The sequence below is a fragment of the Miniopterus schreibersii genome, assembly GCF_964146895.1.
Source record: "Miniopterus schreibersii genome assembly, chromosome: 6".
Classification (NCBI taxonomy): Eukaryota; Metazoa; Chordata; class Mammalia; order Chiroptera; family Miniopteridae; genus Miniopterus; species Miniopterus schreibersii.
The window spans coordinates 65,266,299-65,293,314 of NC_138107.1; the positions used below are offsets into that span (position 1 = coordinate 65,266,299).

Consider the following 27,016-nt stretch of genomic DNA (forward strand, 5'->3'; position numbering starts at 1 on the left):
CAAAAAAGTTATAAAGGTTTTATCTTTTATTGAATAAATGAAGAATTTTGGATTGGCAAGTTTTCATTATAAGTGCAGTCTATATTTTTGTACTTATTATAAGCGTTAAGTATCATTAACTTTAAGAATAGTAGTTCCACAGCAGTGCCATTGTCCCATCATGCGACTTAATAAGGTAGAGCTGCAATACTGGCTGCCATTCAGATGGTGACAGGTGGCAGAGAAAGCACACAATGGGATTTTCCATCTGTTCTCCACTTTCTATCCAAGGCGTAAAGGGCAGAGTGCATTTTGTTATACTCTTCAAACACTTTTTTTCCATCTAAACACCATTTAAAAATAAATTTGTACTTTAGCTTACAGGAGCCTTACAAATCTTGAAGGCCAGAACCACATGCTCATCTCTCCTCACCTTTGTTGAAAAAGCACCCTGGTTTATTTCTTAGGAACAGCAGAATTCTGGCTGGGCTTTTACACTTAATCTATGGAAAATATCTCACAGGTTAAAAAAAGTATATCTTAACAGCTTGAAAAAAAAGCAGAATGTATGTATCCATAAAGATATATATCTATAAGGGTGTATACACACACACACACACACAGATATATATCATATATATGATATAGGTATATTTCATACTCATCAAATTGTTAGATGTATTAAAGACAGCCTCACTTTGTTATTAATAATGGTTTTGCAAGGTTTGGATATTGACAGTACTCATTATGGAAGCAAGATTATAATAATACTGATAAAGAAAATAACTTACAATGCATGGAGGGCTGCCAGTTTTAAATTTTGTGTACAAAGACAAATACTGTACATTTTAGATGGAAATGTTGAGTTTTGAATTAAAACTTTAGTTTTTTCTCCTTAGTTTTATGAGTCATTTTTATATGGCCTGTTCTATGCAATTATAATTAAGACTCATAAGAGAGGCAGAAAACATGTAGTTATGTAGGATAATTGCCCTCTTTTCACTGACTACTTGAGAAATTGTTCTGAATGGCCAATAGTGAAGACTATATTTTGATATGTTTAATTGCAAGTGACTTTACCTACGTAAATGGGTTAAATCTAGTAATTCAATTTTTCTTTAACAATTATTACATATTAATATATATAAGGTGCTGTGCTGTGTGCCATATAATGTGCAAAGTGAACTATGTCTCTGTCTTTGAGGAGCTCATAGAGTTTCTCGAGTGGAGGAGTGAACAAAGAGCTAATACAAATAAGACAGAGAGCATGAATCAGAATTAGACTGTGTCTTGGTGGTTCCCAAATATGGGTGCCTAGAATGATCATCTGGGGAATTTATTAAACATACGACATGTTGGTTTAGTCAACTCTAATTCTAAAAGTTGGAGTCAAACTGGGTTTAAAAGGTGACACAGGTGATGCTAAACAGAGGTCCATACAGCAGATTTTGAGAGGTCCTGAAATCTCAAGAGTGAGAGGTGAAAAACCTGTGCTTGATTTGGTAAGCAATGGGAAGACCCTAAAGGTTTTTGAAAAGATAAATTTTATATTAACAGAAGAATGCTTTTAGAAGATTCCTCTGGTGTAAGGAAAAATAAGTTGTGACAAAAAATACAGTGGAGAAGAGAGACATGTGAAATAAATATTGGTCATGTTGAATTCTTAGGGCTTGGCAAGAGGTTGGGTTTGTGGGACCAAGAAAATTTGTGGTATCATTGACAACAGTTTCTACTCTAAAAGTAGAAGTGTTGGAATGGGCAGTGGAATAACAGACACAGGTAGTCATTTGCTTAAGGAGTTTGACCTAGAACGTAATTTGGCTTTGCATGTGTTTTGGGGTTTAAGGTTCTAAAAGTCCATCTGGACAGAGATGTCTATTAGGTACTTGTGATCACAGCCCTGACACTCAAAAGACAAAGATTTGGATGATTCACGTAAGTAGTGTAGTTTAAAACATAGAAACAGATGATCTTTGTGGGAAAATACAGAAAGAAAACAATCAAATTAACAACTTTGACACTATCTACGTTATGAGACAGAAGAGATTAATCTAAGAAAATAGAGATACAGTATAGTAGAACCAGCAGGGAAATCACGTAGTGGAGGTAAGTCATGGAATTTAGGAAACTGGGTGTAACTGGCAAAGTGAAACATTGCAGAACAATTAAGGAAGGTGAGACCTAGAAAAGTTCAGACTTGTTGTGCCGGAAATTGGTAATAACTACAGAAAGGACATTTTTGATAGCCTGGAACCAAGCAAATTACAATTGGTTAAGGAATGAGTGGATAGTTAGCAAGCTGTGGCAGAGGTGTGGAAGATGTTTATCTTTTTTCTTTATTTTTTTATTTTGTTGTGGAAGGTAGAAGTAGGACAAGAAATTAATAAAGTTCTTGTGAAATTAAACAACTAAGAACTATACCCAAGAAGGCTAGGTGTGTGTGATTGTGTGTGTATAGTGAAGTGTAGCTTTCCAATCGAATAGAGTATTGGCAAAGTAGGAGACATATTTCTTCTACAGAAGCAGCAGTTAGTGAAGAAAGGAAATAAAAATACTAGAAATGTTGCTAAAATTTGTTAAACATTCTGAGGCTTGACTGACAATATAGCAATGTCCTAAATATATGTGGCAAGAAGAGGATTCTTAGGTAACGTTGATATTTTGAGCTTGATAACTGATAGATGAAGCTATTATAAGGGTAAAGCACAAAGAAGAGGGGTTGTATTGAGGAGACAGATGATGGTATTATGTTGGATGGTGGGGTTTTTCAGATGCCATGAAAGCTTCTATAAGACATTTCCAGCAGACAGTTAAATGTGTAGCTCAAGGGAATTAACATCCTTGCAGAGACTTATTTAACAGTCATTTGCAAAGGGGTGAGAATTGAAGCTGTGAACTAAGGCAAAGCAAAACAATTGACAGAGTAGTGGAAAAAGCAAGACAGCAGAAAAAAGTTCAGTAACTGCTCTTCCTTTTCTGACATCTGAGGGGTAAATAGATGAAGGTTAGTCAAAGAAGAAACTGGGAAGGGGAGGAAGAGCGAGAAAAGGAAATCCTGGAGATACACAGACAACTGAGAGAGGAGAGATTTCAAAGAAATAACAGTTTTTAATTATAACAAACATAGCCGAGACATTAAGGATACAGGAAAAATTTTAAGTATATAATCACATGGTTTTTAATGTCACTTGATGCCTTCATGGAAGCTATTTTAATTAATTAGAAAAAAAAGAATTGAGGCTAAAATAGGTTGAAGGATATCAGGCAAAGAGTGTCGATGCCAGTAAATTTAGACTATTTAAAAAAATTATTTTGGAAAAATAGAAGATAACATAAAAGGGAAGGTTTTGAAATATAAAAAAATACATATGTTAACATAAAGTTTAGAATATAGAGAAAAATCTCCAAAACTTTATTATTGCAATCACATCTTCCATCACTATTAAATGTTACTCTTTGTATATGTCATGTACATTTTCACTTATTTGATAGTGTTTTTTTAAAATATATTAAATAGACTCTACAAAAGAAGGCATCTTACAATGAGAAATTTACAGTAATTTCTCCCGTGGAAAGCTTTTCCCAAGTATAGCAAACATGAGAAGGAAGAACAGAGGGAAAAATGGAAGATAAAAGTGAGGAAAGAGACAGAGTTCCCAGGAAATATTTGATGAGAGAGGCATAAGGGTAGAAGTGGGAGAAGTAGGTTTACTAAAGATCGGGACATATTCTGAAGCAGGAGGTAAAGAAGAGAAGATGGAGAGGAAGATGTTGGAATTGAGAAATATAAGGAATGTGGTAACCAGGATATTGGGAATGTCTTCCACATGGAACTTAAAAGCATCAAGTTATTGGTACCTTAGCCTTCCATAAATGTTGCTATCATTTTATAATAATTGTTTTTTGTGTGAAGAACTCCATGAATCCTCCAATTATACTCTCAGCATTTATTGATTTGGCTGTTCCTACAATTACTCTGCTCCAGAATGGAATCCTACCTATATTATTGAATAAGATTGAAACTTTCAGCAATTTTAGCTTGGCTGATTGCTTTTCTTATCTGTAGTAAACTTTGTCCACAGTGTAACCAAGTTATACACAAGGAATTTTACAATCACATGCCAGATTTTGGTCCCCAGATATTATTTATTTCTCAAAGTATTTTGAGGGTTTTTTTGCGAGAATCAACATATCTTGTTATTTATAATGCTGATTATATGAAAATAGTTTTAGTATGCCATAAACATATCAATCACTTCCAAAAGTTTCCTCCTACACTCTTTATTTATTATTTGTATGTGTGTTACAATTATTTAATAGAAGATCTAGCCTCTTGGCAAATTTCTAAATTTTGAGTACAGTATTGTCAGCCATAGGCTTTATGCAGTATAGTAGATCTCTAGGACTTCTCGTCTTATATCCCTGTAACTGTAACGGTTTTACCCTTCACCTAATACCTCCGCATTTTCTCTTCCTCCTCAGTCCTTAGCAACCACCATTGTTCCCTCTGGTTCTATGAGTCAGATAATTTTGGATTCCTCGTTTAAGTGGCCTTTCTTTGTCTGGCTTATTTCACTTAGCGTAACATCCCCCAGCCTCACCCATGTTGCTGCAAGTGGAGAGATTTCCTTCTTCTAAAGGCTGGATAATATTCTCTTGTATGCATCCCCCACATTTTCTTTGTCCGTTATCCATTGATAGATACTTAGTTTGCTTCTATGTTTTGTCTACTGTGAGTAATTTTACAAAGAACATGGTAGCGCAGATCTCTCTTTGAGATCTTCATTTCAATTTCATTTGGAGCCCAGAAATAAATCCATGTGTTAATGGTCAACTCATCTTCTACAAGGGTGCTAAGAAAACAGTGAAGGAAGGATGGCCTCCCCAGTGATTGGTATTGGGAAAACTTTATACGCACATGCAAAAGAATGAAATTGGACCTTTATCTTACACCATACACACAAGTCAAACTCAGAATTGATTAAAGACAAATGTAAGACCTGAAACTCTACAACCCCTAGAAGAAAACCTAGGGGGGGCAGCTCCTTGACATTAGTCTTTCAATGATTTCTTGGATATGAAACCAAAAGCACAGGCAAGAATGCAAAAATAGACAAGTGGAACTGTATCACATTAAAAAACTTCTGTACTGGAGGGCTGGAGGCTGGGTGAAGGTGGGCAAAGGGGGGGATGGGGACATCTATAATTGTGTCAACGATAAAAATAAATTTTTAAAAAGCAACATAGAAAACAGCAACGATGATGACAACACAGTAAAGGAAGGAGTCAACAACATAAAAAGCAACCTCTGGAACGGGAGAAAATAACTGTAACCCATGTGTCTGATAAAGGGTCAAGGTGTAATATCCAAAATGTATAAGAAATTCCTGCAACTCAATAGTAAAAATAAAAACCCAGCCTAATTTAAAATGGGCAAAATAACTAAATAGACATTTCTTGAAGGAGACAGAAATATGACCTACAAGTTTATGAAAAGGTGCTCAGCATCACTAATTACCAGGGAAATGCAAATCAAAACAATATCACCTCACACCTGGTAGGATGGCTACTAGCAACAAAAAAAAAAAGAAAGGAGAGGTGGAGGAAAGTGTTAGCCAAAATGTTGAGTGAAGGGAACCCTTGTTCACTTTTGGAGGGAATATTAACTGGTACAGCCACTATGGAAAACAATGTGGAGGGTTCTCAAAAAATTTTAATAGAATTAAAATAGAATTAAATTAAAATAGAATTGTTCAGTATATTTTAATCTACAACTCAATCCCTCTAGATCCATTTCTATCGCATGTTGGCTCTGTCCTCAAACTGTATTTTAATTAACATTCAACTTTGTGGCATTAATTAGAGAAGCTAGCACATTTTTAGTTCCAAACATTTCTCAAGCTATTTCTCAAAAGTTTGCTCTTGTTCAATTGTACTAACATTTTCTTATGTCCTTTTTTTTTACTCATGTAATGTTTTCCTCTTAGTATTAAAACCTGATAGTATTTTGAGAGACATTTAACCCATTTATGCTTTAGCCCTTACATATCCCATTTTATCACTTCAGTACATTGTAAAAGTTTTTTTTTTTTTTTTTATCCAAAAGATACTAAGCAGCCAAGTGAGTATTTAAAGACTCTTACTATGAGAGAAATAAAACTTGGCAATTTATGCCAATTCCATAATTTTAGCATTTTGACTTAATTTAGCGTAGAACTTAGAATCCACAGGAGTGACATATATGTATTTATAGTTCCATTAGTTTCAGATCTTGCAGTTTAGCTGCTACAAGTTAGTAGGCTATTTCGTTGCTAAGAATAACAAGATACTTTTCTCCAGCTGGAATTTGTGTTTGCCCCCAGTTTCTAGATTAACCAGAGGAAAATATCTTTGATGCTTCAGTAACTGATATTAAGAAAAATATAATTAACTTCTTCTGAAATCCAAAGCTTTACCCAAGTGTAATACCACTTTGCATCAGGAACCGGTAGAACATGCCTACAATACACTGGTTGGAACTTTCAATTCAGATAGGTCTGCGTTTGAAATCAGCCTTTGTTAGTTACTAGTATTGTGATTATTGGCATGCTTTTTCTCCTTTCTTCCCTCAGTGACAAGGTCTGTGAAAGGGACATATTAAGAATACCAATCTCATTAATTCATTGTAAGGTGAATCTGAGATAAGTCATTTACTTAAAGTAGAGCCCCCAGAACACAGTGCTTAAGGAATGCAAATGTATATAAGCTGCACAAAGAATATCTGGTAAATGCTCAAAAGTGATTACTTGGTAGAAGTCTCAGATTATGAAATGTCATTCTTCCACTGCATCCTGCATTTGACACTCCTCCTCAAATCAGTATTTTGGGTTTGGTTTGGTTTTCTTTGGTATCTCAAAACTGCCATTTTCTCTACCTTAGCCATAGTTTCAGTTTTTCTTGCAGTTCATTGAAGCTAATGTTCCCATAGTTTGGGGTTTTTTATTTTATACTCTGTTGCTACTGCAGTTCTTTCTCCACAGATCCACTAGGTTGATCGTGTTTCATAAGCCGTATTCTTGTTCAAAAACCACTGATGCCTTACCATTGTCTGCTGAATATTGCAGGTATATTCACCGTGGCATTTACTGCCACTCAACCTGACTCCTGTCAGCATCACCTACAGAGACTGCTGGTGGCTCAAGACTCATTTTTGGGAAAGGTGTGGGGATTTCATTATATGAAATATTCATGTTTATTCATGTTCCAGATTCTCTCACAGAGAAGATAGGATGAGGCTTACATTTTCCACTAGTGTAATGGATGAGATGTCCTGAACAATTCTTCTTATTGAAGCAATAAGGTGCTAGATAAAAATATTTCTAAAAATCTGTTCAAAGGCACTATGGAGACAACACACACACACACACACACACACACACACACACACACACACACACACAAAAGGATCCAAGAGTACTGAAATAAAATGGGACTTAGTACTATGGGAGTTGAGTGAGCACCAAGATCGCTTTCATCCTGAAGGTGGGTGCTGAACTCTCATGACCTCGAGTTTCTACTTTAGAGGCTTCCTGAGACACAGAGGACAGGAGTTAAAACCTAGAGGTGGTCAAATGTAAGAGGTCTAATATGAGATCTTAACAAAAAGCTGGAAACTCAAAAGACTGCCTCCATGTACAAGGCTGAATGAAGACCAAGCCCTGTCACACAGAAGGAGGTAGCAAAGAAACTTTCCTATCTTGGCCTCGGAGGGGATGCGGGAAACAGGTGCACCTTGCAAAACATAACCACAAATTTTGTATGGCTGAGAATTTATAATCATCCAAAGCTTTATGACACTTTTTAATCCAAATAATATTACATATTTGAAGATGGGGTGAATCTAAGGAGACAACTTAATTTCAAGTTGCCCTTGGTTTGTTATTTTCCCAGCCAATAAGAATAAATCATGCAATTTCTTTTGTACGAATTCAGCTTTACACAGCAAGTGACTTAGTGTCTCTGAACTTCAGTATCCTTATCTTTAAATTAGGAATAATAGTACCAATTCATGAATTTGTTATGATCATGACAAATTCATGTTTATAAAGCACTCAGAAAAATGTCTGACGCAGATATGTGTTAGTTAAAATAATAATTCCTTTGTCTTCCTTCTTGTGGTTATATATTTACTTGGCAGAAGCTGTGGAATAACAAAGATAGGGAAAATACTAAAAGATATTGATTGCTTTTGCATTGAATTTATAATCAATTTGGGAAGAATTGTGTTTTGCAGTTCATGAACATGGTCTATCCCTACTTATTTAGATTGGTCATTTCTCTCAATCATGTTTATAAATTTCAGTGTAGAGGTCTTACACATTGTTTTACTAAATTTATTTCTAATTACTTGATAAAGTCGTTGCTAAAAAGAATATACCTTTTATCAAAATGTCAGTTTAAGTGTTTATTTATAAATAGCATTTGCTTTACAACAGCAAATTTGCTACCCACACATTTAAATTCTAGTAATTACCTGTAGATTCTTTTTTATTTCCTGCATCAGAAATCATGTCTTCTGCAAAAGTGATAATGTTATTTTTCTCCAAATAAAGGACTGAAAAAATAAGAAGAGGAAAGAATTATATTTTTAGAGCATTCCTCTCAGAGTGAAGATTCAATATCAGCACATCTAGGGTAGTTTGTTAGTGTGGAGGCTGCTGTAACTCCTCCAGAATCCAACAGCACCCTTCTTATCGTGAAGGGTGTGTGTGTGTGTGTACGTGTATATGTGTGTGTATGTCCAAATCATTACTATTATTGACTCTAAAAATCAGAATCAAGCCTTCTCTACTCCCTAATAGCATTTATAACATTTGCATGATGAACTGTAGATGCTATTTGAAAGAATGCAATAGCTTGTCTTCTAGTTTGTTAACTCACTCTGTGACTCTGAAAACGTGTCTTTCTGTATCATCTTTTCTTTAATATTTGTCTTCATGTGCAGGTGCTATTTTATTAAGTGCTCTATTTTCAATTGAAGCAATTTTCACAATGTAGCAAATTCTCACTCTTGTTCTGTTGTATATAGCTGATGTTTGAGGGCATCCCTCCGAGACAAACATATGCCAAATATTGTACTTTGTTTTATAAAGAGACTGCTTTTAGGAGATGGTGAACTGCTTTCTTGTTGTTTTTCAGGAACTAGAGAGTGTAGTGGTGCTGTAAATATTGATTTGTATTTCTTCCTTTCCTTCCATGGTGGGTTATTCATTTCATTGTAAAAGCCAAAATAATGGGAGCTTTCAAAAAATGTGAGGTGGTGATAAGTACACGTATGGTGCAATTCAAGATAATGATTTTGAATATGAAGAAGCCCTGCATGATGGACTTTGAAGTCTTAGGACATTATTTCATCATTGAAAGGATGCTACAATTGGATGCATCTTTTGGCTGAGCACTGCTTCTCCATCCTTAACCTCAAATATTGATATTAAAAAGATTAAAAGTAGATAGTGAAATGCTCTAACAGAAAAAGCATTACAAACAAAAGTACAACCTAGTATGCCTCATCACTTCATGAATATCTCCAATTATTACTCTAATGTAGTCACTTCTATTTATAGTCAGTTTTTTATTAGGCTTAATAGGCTTTCTTGCTCAGTCCCCCGCCTGCTTTAGTGCTCACACTGAATGGAATTCTCCTAAAATTGAGGCCAGGTGATGAGTTAGGCCCCTTGGCTCTGAAAGTGAACGAGTAGAGTCCAGTTGTCTAAAGAGCTATTCCTGTTCAATTGCATTATTGCGTTTCCCTCCAGAGTGATAATTGCCAGACCACATTGTAGCTTATTTCTTGATAATGCCTGTAACAGTGCTTTTCAAGGGAAGGAATTGCATATTTTAGTGCTATGATAAAATGCAAGGAGGCTTGCAGCTCTCGTGTGGTCGGCCCCGTCTCGTGTACAGCTATGAACATTCGTATTTATCACAGCCATTTTGCACTAGTGTATTTGGGAAGTGGTGAAATGTTTATGTGCTCATACACCAGCATTTGTGAATATTTCATATTCTGCTAAGAATAAAGTACACTTGTCTAATTTCAAACATTTGTTTGAACAGTGTCAACCTGGGGGGAAAAGGCAAAGTGGCTGTCTACCGCCTCCCTCTGTAAAGAAAATGTGCGTGTTAATTCATGCTGATACTTGAATGAGGTGCGGCTGAGCTGCTGGATAACCACGTGGTGGTTCTATCTCGCAGAGGGTGCTGCCTTTTCATGCAGCCAGCCATGGAGCAATAGAAAGAAAGCTTCCATTTTGTAAACTTGTTATGAACAGAAAGTAAGAGAAAGGGAGGCTCGCCTGTAAGTAATAAATGAGAGAAAGCCCATCACAGTCAGTATTGCTCATTGATACCCAAACAAACCACATGGAGCTCTATTTGCTCAAACCATAAGAGAAACCATCACCTGAGCCATAGTCAGTTATAAGATGTTTGCATTAAAATATATTCTTATTTGTTGTTTGGTTTAAAATTATTTTACTGAGCAAAATAAGCCAGTCAGAGAAAGACACACACCATATGATCTCACTTATATGTGGAGTCTAATGAACAAAATAAACTGATGAACAAAATAGAACCAGAGGCATGGATATATGGGACAGATGGACAGATGTCAGAGGAGAGCGGGGAGGGGAGATTGGATGAAAGAAGGTGAAGAGATCAACCAAAGAACATATATGTATAATCCATGACAAATACAACAGTGTGGTGAAGGCCAGAGGGAGGAGGCTGGGAGGAGGTGGGCAAAGCAGGGGCGGGCAGAGAATGCGGGTATCAGTAATAGTGTCAACAATAAAAATAAAGTAAAAAACCCACACTTTTTGTTCTTTTTTCCCTTTATCCGTGTCACAGACACTCAGTGCTGGTGTTGTCTCCTAGGCATTGTTTCCTTGCTCAGTCTGCTGCTCCTCAAAACCTCTAATAATTGTCAAGGAGCAGCATTGCCTTTTCTTGGAAGCTCCTCTCCACGGAACAAATGGATATGGAACAGAAAGTTCACTTTAGTATCTCATAAAATCACCTTTTACAAGGCTAATTACCCCTATAGTATTGATATGCTGCTCTATTCTCAGCCAGTCATTCTGCAAAAATGAAACTTTAATCTTTGGGCTCTGATATCATCATCTGGGGAAAATATTTTGATCATAGGAATATGTTGCTGCAGTAAAAATCCAAAAGGTCTTCACCCACACATACAGGTCACAGGTTTATCTAAGGAAAACTGCATTGGTTTCTGATGAAGGGTGATTTTCTTTCACCTGTTTCTGTGAAAAGTGTATTTTTATTGCCTCTGTTAGTACAGAGAGCCCCTACAAGCCTATGTATAATCCATAGCCTTGTTGAAAAATGTGAGACAGTCTGATTAATCTTAAATATAACCACCCACCTTTGCCATTTCAGAGCCCAGAGAAAGGTAACCCAGAAACTAGATGGAAGCTGACAATCATTAAACTTCTATATAACTTCAACATCACTACCAGAAAAAAAGAAAAAGAGAAAACATAGGATCCTAAATTTAACAGTCTCATATCACAAGTATTTTTTCCTAATAGCTTAGCATGACTATTAAGAGTATATATTCTTAGAATTCAGAAATCTTAGTTTCAAAACTCTCCTCTAATGTTTGGTCTTGTGCAATTTACTTAAAATATCTGTGCCTCAGTTTCTTTATCTGTGCAACAACATAATAGCCTCCATCTTAGCATTCCTGAGGAGGTAAGATATTCCAGCTTCTTACTATATCATAACATACATTGTAAGCACTAATAAACATTAGTAAATAGAATTTGTGCTTGGGTGTTTCACAAGGATAGAACTCATCTTCACATTTTCCCCAGAGTGTCCTTCTTTCCGGCATAAACACTGTCTCAATTAGCATTCTTTTCTTGGTAAAAAGTTAGCTAAGAAACAATACACAGCAACATTCAAAAACAATATGTTGTTTTAGAAGTGATAAGTAAATAAAATTTTGTGCCTGAGACTGTCAATGCCTTTCTCCTAGGCTATGTCGCTGAATGGATTTCTTTTCTAGAGGGTCAAATTCCACATCCCTCATCTGATTGGTCATCCAAAAACCAGTCCATTGTCAAGATGGGTGAAAGCATATGACTAACAAAATTTAAGCTAAAGTATTTTTATTGCCTCTGTTAGGCTATAGTCAACTAACCAGAGGGTAAAACACGGAATCTCTACCCTCAAGCTCTTGTAGCTCTTGCATGCTCCTTTTGAAATGCTCCATGGACAGAAACCCCTAACTGCTGGAGCCAGGTTCCAGGTCTGTGGTTTCGAATTTGCTTCAGGAATCCAGCTGCCCAACTTTTCACAGCATTTCTGGGCTCAGAGAATGCAGTTTGCCCTGCACATCACCTAGAAGTAATTTATTCACCCACAACTTTCAGAACAGTGAATTTTCTCTTAGAATATACCATACTTAATTGGAGTCTTCGTGATTATAAACTTGGGAATTTTTAGGGTTCATAAAAACTCCTTAATTTTCCTTAACCATTTATGGAATCCATTTGAAATACAACACGGTAAAATATCATTTTATATAAGACCTAGAAAGTTCTACCCTTATTTCCCAGCTATGAAAGAAAAGGCCAATTCAAAATAGTGCCTACTTTAAAACTTAGACATTCTTTTAAAGCACTCCCTAGGTGCCAGCACTCCTCTATGCACCTTCCGTATAGTAACTCATTTAATTCTCAAACTGCTGTATAAAATAGGCGCTACTGTGATGATCTTTTTAAAGATTAAAAGAAATGAAGTATAGACAGAGGAATCAAATTGGTCCAAGTCACACAGTTACTAAGCAGCAAAGTTGGGTTTGGGATTCAGGAAACATAACTACAGACTTTGCTCTCAGACAATTCTATACATTTGCATTTTCACATTGTTTGCTTTTTTCACTATGACCTATTTCAAAAGAAAATGAAGGATCAGAAGTTGCATCATGAAGGAAATCTTAATTTATTCATTTTTTTCATTATTTGGTGCAAGCATTAAATCAATGTAAAAAATAACCCAATGATTAAAATCATAATTTTGCAAAGGCCTTATTTTCTTAGCTTCCTGTTTCAGTACATCCAGGAAACCATGCAAAGCAAAACAGTAATTCAAAGCAGTGTAATATCTATGAGTATAATATCATCAAGACTTGAAACTCTATGATGCCGTGATTAAGAACATTGGAAACAGTCAGACCTCGGGACAAATTACTCACTAACCTCTCTGGACACTTTTTTTTTTTTCCAACTGTAAATGAGGGGAAATAGTTCCCCCTACTTAGAATTGTTTCAAAGAGAAAATAGTGCACACGTAGCAGAAATGAATCTCAGTTGCGCAAGGGACACATCCTTTACTTTCCACCAAAAATGATCCTAAATTTCTGTTTAAAAAGATCCTAAATGTCTTCTTTGCCCTGGAAGTTTTCACCTTTGCCATTTGGGGAGTTCTCCCCTCCATGCACCCCAGTCAAGGTTGCAGTAAGTTATGTAGTGCCCAGGCATCGGGACAGCAATGGAAGCTCCTCTATCAGGAGATTAGGATAACTGTATAATTTACATCTTCTCAATCATTTGTGAAGTACTGTGTAAGCTTAGATTAAAGACCACACATGCCTGAGCTGGGATGTTCTCTCAGACACCTTTGTCTGCTTCCTTTTCATAATCCCTCAAACTTACGCACAAAAATAAAGTTTTGTGGGCCCATTCTGTGACTAAGACATCTTAAGGGATTTGTGCCTTCTAGCAAAGTATAAGACAGATAAGATTAATGATAAATATTATTTATTGATTCTCATTGGTATTGATTTTGTTAAAGATAGTGAGTGAACCTGCTCTAGTAATGATTACACAACTTGTTAAAGTTAAAAGAGCAACTATAAGTCACTTCAGTAGCCAGCTAGTACCCATCCTAATTTTTAACACTTCTTATATTTTTAAAAAATATTTTATGATCATTATTGGGATTTATTCAGTCCTTCAGCAATATATATTGAGCACCTGCATTATGTCAAGCGCTGTCCCAGGCACTGAATAGATTATAGTAAACCAAAGAGAAAGCTCCCAGACCTCTTGGAGCTCATATTCTGGTGGTGAAGACAGGAAATAAGGTAACATACATAGTATGCGAGAGTGGTGAGTGTTAAAGAGAAATAATATAGCAAAAGTGGGAGGTTTGGAGCATGTGGTGATGGATGAGATTGTAAATTTAGATAAGATGAATATAAGGTCTCAATGAAAGAATGAATTTTGAGTAAATAACTGAAGGAAACGAGAGGGTGAGCCATACGGGTAGCTGGGGAAAGAGTTTTCGAGGCAGAGAACACAGAACCTGTAAAAAGCATTAAGGCAGGAAAGTGCTGGCTGTGTGCAAGAATCAGCAAGGAGCCCAAGGGTGCCTGCAGTAGGATGAGTTCAGGGAGAGTTACAGAAGAAGAAGTCAAAGAGGTGAGAAGCAGGTGGTGATGCAGATAATGGAAGGACTTGGGCCATTATTTTATTCTGAGATGCAAAGCCATTGGAGAATTTTGAGCAGACGGGTGACAGGATCTGAGGATATTTTAAGAGGATCACACTGGCTTTTGTCTTGAAAGTAGACTGCAAGGGAACAAGGGCATGTAGAAATTCTCTAATTTATGAGCTATTATAGTGAGCGTTTTAATGGAGTCAAGACCCATTGAATTCTAATTCTATAAATTCTTCTTTTATTTAATGCAACCTAAGAATTGCGAAGTGAAATTCTAACACATTTGTAATTATTTCCACTCAACACTCAGTACTTGTGCTGAGGGTAATATGTGTAATATATATTTCTGGGCACTGAGAGCAATACCCTAAAGAACCAGGGAGAACTGCTTTCAAGAAGTTCATCTTTCCAGAAGCCATCATAGAACATGTAAATATGTAGACTTGAAGAACATCAACAGAGAGGAAAATATAAAGGATTGACTCCAATGCTGTGGTTGCTCAGGTCTCTGCCAAAAACTCTCAAAACATAAATGTCATCTACAGATATCTCAGATATAAGAAATAACCAATCAATCTGTGGCCCAATAGGGTCTTGTTTTCTTTTTCTCTTTTTTTCTTTTTTCTTCTCTCTCTTTTTCTTTGTATTATGAGGAGACACTAAGCATGTTGACAGCATTAATTGATGAGTTCAGCAAATCACTATATTTGGAAACAACTAGCCATTTCCTATTTTGGATTATCATGGAATGAACAGGTCAACAGGGCTAGTTACAACTGCTTTACCTCTTTGGATTCCTCAGATCATAATGGCACCACATAAATAACAACCTAGCTGACTGTCATAGTTATCAAGATGTAGGTGAATACAGCTGCTAAATGGCAAGAATTCTATTTTATTAGTAATGGAGGTGTAAGTGACAATTTGGGGGAATATAGCCTTAATGTCCACCCTCCCTCCTTCTCTCCCCAGGCTGGGCTAATCGTTTTTCTTCTGTGCCCACCTGACACCCCATGCATAGCAATGTTAGTGGAATGTATCAAAATTAACTGGGAATGTGCCAGTGACACTCTGGCACCTCTTTGAGGGCAGGGCTATGTGTGGTTCACACCTGTTTATACCTGCCACATGCCTTACAGATGTCAGTGTTCCATAAATATTTATTGAAGTAAACTTTTGAACTTGCTGCTAATATAGTACTTAAATGATTTTCATATGAAAAGTAAGTAGACATTGAATAAATGCTTTTGAGGGCCAAATATTTGCCAGATATCAAGCACTTACTACTCAAGGCTACATCAAACTCTTGGAGGAGCTCACAGTCCAGTGAGGGAGAAAGACCTGAAAACTCATAATTGTGATGCAATAGGACGTGACTATAACAAGTTAACCCAAGAGGCGCCACAGAGGAGGTCACTGCGCTCTCTCTCCAAACTGACAGGATTCACTGGAGAAGTGTAGTCAGGATCTTGAACAGTGAATATCACCTGGTAAAAATAGGAAATCGTTCTAGAAAGTGTTCACTGGATATAGAAAGGTGTAGAAGTATGAGAGAAAATGTACTGACGATTTTAAGATAGTTAGGCTGTGTTTGAGAGTTTATTGAATGAGTAGAATGAAAACTTGAGCCAGAAGCTAAAGAGTATTTTCAGGCGTGAGAATGAATTTGAATGTATGGATTAAGTGAAAACACATTGAAAATTACAAAGAAATAATGGATTAGGATTATATTTTAGAAAGGTCAATTTGGTGGCGTATGGAGGATGGATTAGAAAAGGAAAAGGCCAAAGACTGACACTTAAGTTAATAATAAGCTGTGGTGGGATATCACACAATGCAGGGTTTTGGTTGAAAATGTGAACTCTCGAAGCAGACTGTCTGGATTTGACTTCTAGTCTACATGGCCTTGTCTAAGTTAATTAACTACTCAGTGCTTCAGTTTCCTCATCTGTAAAATGGACATAACAATGAAACCTACATATAGGGGTGTTATAAGTATTAAGTAATGCATATAAAATTCATGATACATAGCAACCATTTAAGTGTTTATTATTAATATCTCATTCAAATAGCATAAAAGCTATGAGTGAGATGAAGTGTTTATAGCCATTTACAGATACAAATATTAAGGCTTCTAGACTTTAGGTAACTATGATGGCTAATCACTATATATATTTGCATATTAAATACACATAAACAGGTCATAAGACAATGGGTGGAATCAGGATTTGCTATCTATTAATATCTCTTAAGGGAGTTAGAACATGCTAGTTGCTTCATGCAATTATGAAGCTCCCATTTTCTTTAGTTTTGCTATGAATTCAGATTGGGATGAAACTGAAGCAACATAATGGCGCATATAGAAAATAACCTTTGACACTTTAAAGCTGAAAAGTATAGGCTATAAATGATAGTATTTTTTCCACTGGCCTTGCTGTGCAAGATAACCCTCATCTTCCTGACGCTATACCTATATTTCACCTGTCAATTGAAGAGACACTCTGTAGACACTTGGTTTCACAATATGTTCATGTTCATACATTTTACAAAGTTGCATTTCTTGTCAAGAAGAAAATAAAATTTGTCATGTAGTTAATTCCTAGCCTTCTGTCAAACTAACAGCCCCGATAAGGTCAGCATTACAACTGGTTTATAAATCATATCGTTTATCCTGCAATGCCTGTTTGTTTTTTCATTTGTTTATAATAACAGGTGACAACACCATCTGCCAGCTTAACAAATGTTGTATGAACCCCATGGTTCTTTAAGATATGTAGCTCTATCATACTTCTCCTCAGATGTGCACAGTATCACTTGGTCAATAACAAATTCAAATTTGAAAAGCATCTATGCTTTATCAAGCAGTTCGCAGTGGGCGAGGTGTATTGTGTCTAATGTGCATGCAATGGAAAATGGCAATTTTGAAGCAGCTATCAGATGCATTTTCAGGAGTGTTAAGAAGGAGCTGATAAAAGTCTGTCTTCCTTGTAGAGAGTGAAGGAAATAGATCACCCTATGGATAGGACCTAACTACCTCTTAATATTTCTCCTAGCCTTTGAAGTTTAATACATTGCATTTCCTCAGCTCATGTGGGTTCAAGCCAGAACAGCTTCACAGAATAAAAATTTCTATTAATTTTCAGAATATCAATTTATGTTTATAGCAGGGGAAGTAGACCGAGAAGCTATTCAGAATTGAAGAATTATATTAAAAGTTGCACATTCAAATTTTATTTAATAGTAACTTATTGAAACTCTTCTTTCATATTATAAATTTCGGAGCTTCTAGTATGCAGACACCTCATTTCAGCAACCACTTCTCTATCTCCCATACCACTGGCCTCTGTCGAGGCTCCATCTGGAAGATCTCTTATTCAAGTCAAGCTCTAAAACATTACCTGACAGTGTGTAGAATAAGCCATCGTGGGAAAATAAACATCAAACTTTTAATATTCATTAAAGATTATTAACTTTTTTCTTATGTATTTCTATATCGTAGTTTGGAAACATAAGTTACTTTTCTAATTAAAAATAAGTCTAATATAGAAAAAAATTTATTGTTAGTTATTCCAGCCAGCTGGTTATTCCTAATGAAATTGCTCTATAAAATAGATATAAAACCTCCCATTTCACTAAATCTCAGTTACACTGTGAAATGTGAGAGCTGGCATCACTCAGTAACCTTAGAATGAGATTGAACCTCTGATGAGAACACATGCTCAATAGCCAGTTGGAATGACTTATTTCTGTACCTTTTGAGTATTGGTAAACTCTTTTTATTTTTTATTTTGTCCCAAATATATTGAGGTATGACTGACAAAAAAATGTATCTTTAAAGTGAGCAATGTGATCTTTTATATTAGTATGCCTGGTGCAATGGTTATCGCAGTCAAACTAATTAACATATCCATTGTCTCACACAGTTGCCATTTTGTAAATTCTTGAATAGGTCCAGCATCAAGGTATAGTTTCAATTTTCAGTTGATATTTTAGAATCTATATCTTCTATAGTGTTGGTTAATAGTTAATATAAATAATGTTTGGGCTTTTGTGTGCCAGCTATCTAAAGCGGTGAGTAAAACACTATTCCAACCCTTACTATGTTTAGAGGCCAGATACAAATCATGTCATAATGCATACCCACCTTCTAATATGCATGATCTGTTTGTTGATAAGTCGCTGCATAAATGTCACAATTTTATACAGACAGGTCCACATCCAAAATATGTAGACACATAAATTGCATGTATATTATATACATAGATAGATATAGACATAGCTATTGACATGTAGCTAATAGAAATAGATCTAGATATGTACATGTAAATTTCCATAATTCATAGAAACCCATGGTGTTTGGTTCCTTTCTCATACCTTAACTCAAATATGCTAAAATTAATAGAAAGTTATATCATTTTCATTATTAGTTAAACTTTAAATTATGTCTATGTTTTAGGTTCAGGTTTGTGAATTTTGAATAAATAACTCGATCTGTGATTATTCCCAAAAATACAAAAACTTTGGAACGTTTTATAATTTTAAAATTATCATAGTCCTAAACATATTAAATATATAAATTTATTATTATTTTCAATTCTATTATATACAAATTAATTAAAATTAGTTTAATACAGGACTTCTAGCGCATATCATTATTGTAAAATATACCCAATTTTAAAGTATAATTCAGACTTAGAACTTTGAGAATAGATACATTGAAACAGCCTAAAATTGCCAGCTTGTTTTGAAATAACGTAAGGGAGTCGAGGTCATTTCATTTGCTTTTTATCAAAAGACCCATGATTATTTTCTTCCAGAAAAACCATCAGTGCAAGTAATTAGTAGATTGTGCCCACTGACCAGGCTGATTTCTAATTCCCACCATGATGCAGCTTGATTCTCTGTGCATTTACAGGACTATAATTACCTACGAGGGCTTAGACTTTGCTTGACCAGCAAGGCGATCAACCCACTTAGAACTGGGAAGGGCAGCGTGGCAGGGGGGGGGCCACGTGAGGTGATGTCAGACCAGTATAAGCTGCCTGAGTAATGGTGGGCCTGGCAGAGCTCAGCTCCATTCTAGGAATTGGGGATCTGAGACTGACATTATTTCCTTCAAAGCAAAATGTAATTATCAGTGAGGCAAGTAAAGCCAGTCAGAGAGAAATGAAACAGAAAAAAAAAAATAACAGCAACAACAAAGCCTGAGATTAAAAAAGCAAAACATATTGAGACTTTTTAAAAATTTTGGTTGCAATTTTTATTTTGGTGATTTGATTGTTCACAGGTGAAGCAAAATTTATTCTGCACAATTTAATTTAATATCGTTTTTGAATCTAAGTCATAACCTGCCACCCATAAACAATACTCATAATGACACTTTATATAAAGAAATGGTTGAAAGACTTTTATTGACAAATGATTAGGTAAAACTCTATGTATATGACTGGGATGTGGCAGGATTCCCACTGCATTCATGTAAGGGATGCTCTCATGTGTATCTGTATCTACATCTATATCTGCATCTATATTTATATCCATATCCATACCCATATCTATATTTCTCTATACATGTGCATACACAGACACTTTTTTTTTTTTTTACTTACCCTGATATTTTCTCCAAACTCTGTAAAGTTGATGGATAGCTTTAGGATGCATGTTTTGCAAGGGTTTGAAATATACTACAAATTTATGGAATTTTTTGCCAATGATATTTTACTACTTTTAACCTCTCCCCAGGATATGTAACTGGTTTGAATCAGAGATAGAAGACATTTTTAAAGGTATCAGAGATGTTCATACAGACCCAAGTTACTTAAGCACTGTTTAGCATAATGAGGGAATAAGAGAGAGAGTAGGGCTTCAGTCTTCATATGTAGCTTCAAAACCTACCTGTGCGACTTACTGTCCTTAAGCAACTTTTTCAGCCTTTAGATTAATCAGTTACTTATCCATCAAATGGAGGTTATAATATCTAACTTTCATATTTTGGCAATTAAATGAGATAAAAACTAATAGTATCTGATAGAGGATGTATATATATATATATTTATATGCATATATGTATACACATATACACAATTCTTGGCCCTAATTACTGTATCTTTAAGATACAAGGGAAACGACAACACAGTCATTCTTTTCAAGCCTTTCTTTCTCTTCTATGATTAGCCTACTTGAAGAATTCAGAAACTGCATCCTAATTGTAAGGGAATTACCTAAAGGTAGCATGGATATTTCAGCATCATTTGAAACTCTCAACTCTAGAAAAGGTAGACATCAAACACCAGGAAGCCTGGTCAACAAACGAATCTTCATGCAAAAGGTCAAAGCTGTTGTGAGAACTTTGAAAAACAATATAGCTCTAGAACCTGATAATTATTCCTGCTGAGATTGTCAAGCACAGAGCAAGTGGACACTGAGTTCTGATTAAATATTTATCTACGGGCTCAAGAAAAAAGATTGATAATTTTGAAAAAAGTTACAACTGCTTCCATGAGGGAAGTCAAGCATGCTGTTACCACTCTCCTGGCTTCTATTTGTTCCGAGGTATAAGGTATTTGTCAGAATTTATCTTTCCTAAACAATGTCATAAATAGAGTGCACAGAACTATTTGAATGCCTTAGATTATGGTGTAGTATAGTGGGTATGTTACTTATTTTGTACAAAAATTTAAAAAATATCTCAAGTACCCAAATAATAATACAATACAACGCTCTCTTTTGACATTGGGTCAGTTAATCCAAAACTTTTTTTTAAGGCAGTGAATTATAAAAGTCGTACATACATATCTGACACATTTTATTGTAACTCAAACTGTAAAAGCCCCTTCTGTTGATGTAGGGCTTAGGATTCTTTTTTGTGTGTGGATTGCTGGCTGTAATTTCACATTTTATTTTTATGTGTTTATGTAAAAACATCCATAATTTATTGTCTATGGATTTTATGGTTTGTTGTTGTTGTTTTACAGTGGAATAAGAACTTAAAGACTTGTAAAATCATTTGGGAAAAGATGCCTTTGAGATTTTTATCATTTTTCCCCAACTATTCTTATGCCTTTATGTATTCTTTCTAATATGTTACAGTACACTTTTTAAATTGTATTTTTGCACTCATAAATTAATTACATATGTAATAATTAAATTATGTAGTGAGCCATATTACAAATACAACTGCATAACCAGGTATGAATTTGTGCATACAACTAGCACTTTGTAAACATAACATGTGAGTGATAGGATATCGTACAGTGCTTTGGACAGCTCATGACTAAATCTGACCACTTAAAGATAGTTAGCACCCTAAATTTCTCCCATATAGTAGCATAACTTCAGAGATATTGTCTAATAAGTTCCTCATTTCCAGTGGAATGTAACTGCATATCATGGAGAGATGCAAGACAAAGTGTTGCTGCAATGTGGTACCATGCTGAGGGCTACATACAGTAGAAAAAACTCAATTACTTAAAAAAATTTTCAGGTGATGTTTTGTGTGGTTTCATCAACTTATTGGACCCACTGAAAATAAATGGTATGATGAGTTCCTAAACCTAGAGAAAAAGAAATCATTCTTGAAACAAAGTATCACCAAATAGGATATATACATTTGTATCTATAACAACATACATATAATAATATATACACACATATATTCTATATATGCTCATATTTTATTCATATCACCTGGGAGGTGTATGATTATGGTTCAAAGGTTGGACTCTAGACAAATCATCCTCAACAATTAACAGTCATATAACCTAGAACAATTAATCTCTCTGCCTTAGTTTTCTCATCTTTAAAATGAAAATAATACTTCCTATCTTGTTAAATAAGCCCCTATCTGTAAAATGCTTGGAATAGTGTTATGAATAGGAATAGTGTATATAAGGTAAGTGCGCATGCAGACAGAGAAACCATGTATATGATTTAGGAGTACCTATAATGCTTTGAATGTTCAAGTGTAAGGTATGAAATACATTTCATAGCTTTACAGAATTTGTCACTTCGAGCCTGTTCCAGTTATCCATGCTACATTAATGGAGCCTATGGTAGAGCTCCTAAAGCTGATAGGGAACATCATCTCTTATTACATTGAGCCATGGACCTCCACAGACACCTCTTGTCAATAGGAAAACAAGTATTATGGCTGCCTCTTTTCAAAACAGAATCTCCATGTCTGTGTTAAATTCAATAATATGGTTACTTTAAAGGGCATGGAAGACATGGTATTTACCATGCAAAAAATAGTGCACCTCACGACAAATTCTAAAATGTTTCTGGAGCCATCTAAAACAGTATTCTCCCGTGTTCCTAGTTGCAATTTCTGATATAACCCACTGCCACAGTGACTGCCAGTGCATGGTAGTGATCTTGATAACATTTGTGATTTCATTTCAACCCTTGATTGGCCTTTAGCAGTGAGAGTAAGTGAGGCTGTCATTCCATCTCCCATCTTTATGAAATTGAATTTTATGAAGGAGACATAACCTAGAGTTTGAGAGGTTTGACTGACATCTTCCATGTGGCTGCCTTGCTTTAGTCACGTAAACAGTGCCCTGAAAGTGCTGGTGCCTTCGTTCAAGCGGGGAAGAGCAGCTGGGAGAGAAAGAAGACAGGGAAGATACCAGGGTGCAGGACACTGCTCTTCCCTGCGACAGTGTGTGCACCTCCAACTCCAGCCCAGTGAAATACACAGCATTTGCTAAACAGGGAACACTGATAATGGTAATTACATTGTTAACTCACGGCTTCAAATGGGGAGAGGACAGGGGTATTGGAGTGGCATTTTACTTCGTTTTTAATTCACAGAATAAAAATCCATACAAAGATACACAACTATTTATTAATACCAAACCTGAACGCTACCTAGATGTTACTTCTCTGATAATGATATATGAGGCATGTTTTTGGCCTCCTTATCAGCTTTTCAAGCAAAAAAAATCTGCAATTTTACCTAGTTGACAAATTTCAAATTCTCCATATGGCAGCTTTAATATGTTTAATATGATTGTGCTGTTAAAAAATGGCAATAGAGTTATCTCTAGAGAAAGTAATTTGCTATGAGAAAGCAATACCATATGATACATGAAAGCAAGAACATTGCAAGCTATTTTTGTTATTTGGCTTTAACGGAGCTCTCGAATAGAAAGTCAGTACTGAGCAAATAGATAATGCTGATGATGAACTTAGCAATGTATTCTACCCAATTCCTAAAATCCCTTATTAAATATAGTCAACCTATTCCTCGTCTGCTTTTCCATGTTTTGGTAATATTAGCCATGCCATGATGTCATTGTCTACATGTACTTGCTACAGGAATAGGAGGAGATTTGGAAATGGATCAGAATCAAAGCATAGCTCTATAGTGAGGGTGTCATTCCAACAGCTACACCTGGGCCCTCTTGAGAGTTTTGAGGATTTCTGCCCTAAGAACCATTTCAGATACTAGCATATCTCATAAGACTAGTTCTTCCAGATAACATATAAATTGTCTGATTCACCTTGTCGCCTATTCCCACTCCCACATACTAGTGCCTCAGATATACTCTGTGTTGCTCAATACTTATAATACATCATCAAGCCATATTGGAACATGAAAAAATATAATAATGTAGTCAATCATTAATTATCTAAAAGAAGATAAAGTAATCTCAGTAGATGCAGAAATAATAATTGATAAAGATCAGTCCCTATTTATATTAAATAGTAAAAACCTCATAAGTGATGGTAATAGAAGGGAACAGTATTATTTGCGGAAAGCAACAAATTATGCATTTATAATAGGCTAGGGTTCAGAAACCAAACACCACCAAACATACTTTATATAGAGTGAAATAGGCATGAAAGAGACTCCTTCCATAAGACTTTTTATATGAAAACCACGCACTCAACAGCAGTATATGCTTTCCAAGGCTTACAAATATACAAATGTTTGTAAGGCAGGTGAGTGAAAGGGTAAAGTATATCACAGAGGGTCCAGCGAGAGAAAGGAGACCAACACTGAGAACGTGGGTTGAAAGAGGCAAGTAAGAAAATAAAATGAGCAAAACAAAAACGGAGCTTGGCCTTGACCAATGATGATATAATATCATGCTGTGATTAGAGATTCTCTGCATTAAATAAATAAGGTAAAAATGTAGCATATGTCTTGTAAGGAGCAGAGGTCTGCAACATAAACTGTGAAAGGGGTTTGTTTCAGAACCAGGCGTGACTGGAGTCCACCCACTAAGGACCAGCACAGGGGCCATGCACAGAGACTACATTTCTGTCCTACCACTTGCCAGTTTTCAGACCTCAGCGGACCACTTAGCCATACCACCTCTTAGACTTCTTAATATGAAAAATGGGACAATAATATTTACCTCTCTGGGTTTTGTGCAGAATCAATGAGATCATACATGACTTGTGAATAGTGTGAATGCCCAGCACAAATTGTGTTTTAACAAATACTTGCTCTCTTTCCTCCAACCCCACACCTCCCCCTAGTCATTGTATAGTTGATGCACATTTTATTGGAAGGGATTCTTAGACAAAACTGTAACTTCTGTAAATTATAACTCCCTTGATACTCAAAGATTTTTTCAGAAAATCTTTCCTTTTTCAGTCCTAGCTCTAAATTACACAATCTGTGACAAAGCTACTTATGATGGCTAACAGGGCCATTCAAAAAGAGAGGAAAATGCAGAAATGTTGTAAGTGAAGAATTGCACATTAACTTATTCAGTCTGCATAGCCTTGTAAATAATGTTCGATAAAACTATTAGTTCTGTCATGAAAAAAGGCTGACAAATGTTGCCGTAACTTCATTTTAGCTTTGCAGTCATAGCAAGTATATTATCATCTATATATTTTTTATAATTAACGATGCTACTGCTATTTTCTTCCATAATTGAAGCATTTACTGAAATTGCCCACTGTTTGACTGATGTGCTTCGTACTCTGTACTTTTTCCCTGTTGTGTCCCTACAGTTACGATGCTCAAAATTTATAGTTTAGATTCTTCTTGCTGCTGTTTTACATTCCTACTTACTGATTATTCATGGGATGGGGATAAGAGAAGTCTGTTAGTGAGCTTTTACGTAGGTGATTAGCAATGATGCTCTGAGAATACGACACCATTGACGCATTCTGCCTCATGTCACAACGGGTCTCCTTTATATGAAGCGTCAACTGCATGGTAACAGTTGAAGGAATGTTTCATCAGAAGGCAGTTCAAGACTTATGAGGCTGGAGTTATGCGCAGGTTCCATGACGGTCTGGTTGTTAATCAACCAGAATATTGCGGTCCGCTGTTGGGACTCTGCTGGCATTTGTGGATGTAGATTGTGCGGGGTAGAAGAGACTAGATGCTCTCCTTGTAATCACTGCCATGACTAAGTGAAAATGAAGATTTGAGTAGGCAGGGCTGTTCCTGTTGCAACCATTCCAGCGGTACCCAGTGTGCCTTAGAAAATGCAGGTGTTATGCAAACAGTCGTCATGAGCTTATTTTCTCTTCAATGCCTGATGGAAAATGTGCTGCTCAGTTAAAGGAATGGGAATGGTGATCATTCAAGCAGTCTTCAAACCGAGCTACACGTATTTCATTTAAAAGCTCACAGTTTCAAGAGTTAGTATGTCCTTCTGACAAGAAATAAGTTTAAACTGTAGTGATGTTAGTAACAGGGGTTGTACAATAATTTTCCTTTAAAATCCGAGTGAGAAAAGCATTGTAGACTCTTTGTTTGGAACATCAGGTCCTTTCACTGTGTTTTACTCTGAACAGGCAGCTTGTCATTCCACCTGAGGGCAGGCAGGAAGGGTAGAGCTGTGTTTGACTCACACCATCCCTCCTTGCCTTGTTAGACCTGAAGGGAGGCTCACCAGATCTCCAGGTTTCACTTCTCAGTTTAAAATGGCACTTCTGAACCAATCTTAGTTTTATTTTTTAGTCTTTTGCTGTTTGGTTGCTTATTTGGTTGATTTGCTTTCTCCTCTCACTACTTAGATAGTCACATGTGTCTTAACTGTAACATTATAAGCACAGATGAGTGTGGGAGAATTTGAAATGACTTAAGTCCCTTGCTTTTATAACAGTAATACTTTTTTATTTTTATTTCCATTGGAATGAAAATTCCATTTTTAATTCCCTTTTCGAGCCCTCTTTTTACCTGGTTACTATAGGTAACTGGGTATGACAAAAATTCATGCTTGAATGACAAAAATTAATACTCTTAGGGTTAGAAGGACCCTAGATATGAATTGGGAGCCCTATATTTTGCAAATGAGTAATCAGACCCCTGGAGGAGGAAAATTACTTCCCAGGGCACTGCAGCTGCCGAGTGGCAGATCTACGTGCAGAATTCAGGTCTCTTGACTTACTCAATAGTTCTTTTACTTCTATATCAACACCCTTTTTTCTGTGTCCTTACATAATAACATTGAGCAGATACTAACAACAAACCCTTCATGTGGACTTCGGGAACTTTCTGTTTGATGAGTTCAAGTGCTTGACAGTGACTATGACAATATAGTTTATCCTGTAACTGCAC

The 27,016-nt window shown here is 35.9% G+C and overlaps 1 protein-coding gene across 2 annotated transcripts in view; it reads left to right on the plus strand.

Moving 5' to 3' along the window:
• NKAIN2 (sodium/potassium transporting ATPase interacting 2) overlaps positions 1-27,016 on the plus strand; it is a gene marked incomplete at its 3' end in the record, with an annotated part of 758,467 nt that overhangs the window by 349,438 nt on the left and 382,013 nt on the right. The gene's annotated exons all lie outside the window — the stretch shown is intronic.